Source organism: Elaeis guineensis, chromosome 4, assembly GCF_000442705.2.
Source record: "Elaeis guineensis isolate ETL-2024a chromosome 4, EG11, whole genome shotgun sequence".
NCBI lineage: Eukaryota > Viridiplantae > Streptophyta > Magnoliopsida > Arecales > Arecaceae > Elaeis > Elaeis guineensis.
The window spans coordinates 37,361,240-37,363,675 of record NC_025996.2 but is presented as its reverse complement, the minus strand read 5'-3'; the positions used below and the strand labels follow the sequence as shown (position 1 = coordinate 37,363,675).

Here is a 2,436-nt window from a genome sequence, read left to right as displayed (position 1 = left end):
AAAATCCTGATTGCCATTAAATAACAGTCCAAGTTCCACCACACCCCCCCACCCCTCATGTAATATGTCGGTACGGTTCGATTCAACATCGAACCGTACCAAACCAAGCCATACCGCTTGATTTTGGGCGATATAGCTTCGAGTCGAACCACTTGGTTCGATGCGGTTTGGATGATTTTTCAAAAAAAAAGATCAAATCGGATCAGTTGGCCATCGGTCCGATTCGGTATGCCCTATATCAGATAATTTGGCCAGGTATTGCATTCCTTAATACAAGATATCAAGAAATGACTTTTTGTGAAGAGATGTCATAATTTTGAACAGAAATTTTTTCATCATATAAAATTTTTAAACGAAAATACCAACTTACAGGCACTAAATACACATCGGGAAATGATGGCTGCGTGGTCCAATCGGAGAAAGCGGTGCACAAAAATTACTCCTTGTTTGAATATTGATTGCTTTTGGGCCACAATAGAGAGCTTGATCTATTTGGTGCATTGTTAGCATTTATAAAAGATGAACCAACCATTCAAGATCAAGTGCAAAGTCTTTGATTTCAAAGTTGAGAGGCATGATTACAAGGGCAAATCTCCATTCTCTACATTTTGACATATATTTCAGAATTGGCTGTATTTTAGAATATTAAAAAAATCTTTGCATCCTTTGCTTTTGAAACCTAGATTTTTTTCGTTACTAACTTGTTCAAACTAATATGTTCGATAGGCTCCACTTAATTTCTTGAAATCCTTGGTGCCCTTCTGCTGCATTAATCTATCTCACCATTTCAATATGTGGGGAAAAGCAACTGGATCAGATTCTGGTTCAATTATTAGCCAAACACTGTGCACTCTCTAGTACGCTCCATCACGCAACCCTCTCACAAGCCTGCAACCATCACCTCAGCGGTCCTTGAAACAGGTGCTCTCCCGGGCGTAACAGTCGGTGCATGTTGGTCACGATCACCGGACTCGGTCAGGACGGAAAATAAGGTTCTCGTCGTCTGCACATCTCTACGAATAAAATAATATAAATAAATAAGCAAAAGAAGCCCACCCTCTTTAATCTCCATTAACCTATTATTATTATTATTATGACTCTCTAATCCGTCTCCATATCTCTCCTCTCTCCCCTTCCCTATCTTTCAGTCCACCTGGAATTAGGGTTGGGGTATGGTTAGGGCTTCTCCTTCCTAAGATCGATTAATCGATGTATCGATAGATGGATAGGTGGTGGGCGGGGGGGTGGGGGGGAGGAGGATGAGAAGAAGAATTTAGCGGAAGCAGCAATGACGGGGAAGGCGAAGCCAAAGAAGCATACGGCGAAGGAGATCGCGGCGAAGATCGATGCGGCGACCACGAACCGCGGGGGCGGGAAGGCCGGGCAGGCGGACCGGATGGGGCAGGACAAGGGAGGCCACGCGAAGATGGAGTGCCCCCTCTGCAGGACCACCGCCCCGGACGTCAAAGTCCATGCAGATCCACCACGACGCCCGCCACCCCAAGCACCCCTTCGACGAGTCCAAGCTCATCAACCTCCACAACAACCACGTCGCCGAACCCTCCAAGCCCCGCCCTGGCGTCCGTGGCTCTTTCAAGAAGTGACGGCTTTCGGCATATTTCGTCGAGCACCTGACTGGCGGCAGGTATGCTATGCTATGCTTTACTCTCGCGTCGCCGTCTCTGTTTCCTTGCTTCGGTGTGGCTGTTGGTGACGTGCTGTTATTATGTTTCATAAGGTCCTAGATCTAAGAAAAGACCGATCTTTCTCTCTCCTTGATTCTCTCTGTGGTATTATTACCTTAGAATGTAGGGATTTGCAGGTACTGTTGTGGTTGCTGGAGATTTTTATGAATTATAAATTTGAATGGGATGGAGGGTGGTGACTTTATGTTATCATTACTTCTTGTTCTGGTTGTCTGATGGCTGATGCTATGCCCTTCGTCATTTTCTCTGGTTCTTGTTGTTGTTTTTGGTAATGTTCGTATGGTAATTTTAGTCAACCGCAAAACAACCTGCTCTCTTGACCTGCATGCAATTTGATTGTGCAGATAACAGATTGATCTGAACAATTGTAACGTTATAATTTTTTTTTTTTTTTGGATTCTTTCCAAGGCATGCTTTATTGACTAAAAAGAAATTTTACAAAACAGTGACAAGATATGCAATTAGGGGTGGCAATTAGATTGAGTCGGATAGGGTTAATATAAGTAGGATCAGAAAATCATCAACTCAAATTTAATTTATTTATTAATTAAATTAAAAATTTAAATTTAAATTTAAATTATTTATTAAATAGATAATTTAATCTATTTATTAAATAAATTAAATTAAGTTAAATAGATTCAATGGGCTAAATAGATTGGGTTAAATGGATTAAACTGATTTTTTTTAAAAAATAGATTGAATAGATTTTAAACGGATTAAACAGGTTAGA

General features: G+C 41.3%; 1 pseudogene; it reads left to right on the top strand.

The window, feature by feature from the left end:
• The first annotated feature begins 723 nt into the window (after window positions 1-723).
• LOC140857459 (protein METHYLENE BLUE SENSITIVITY 1-like) lies at window positions 724-1,898 on the top strand (annotated as a pseudogene).
• Window positions 1,899-2,436: the final 538 nt, after the last annotated feature.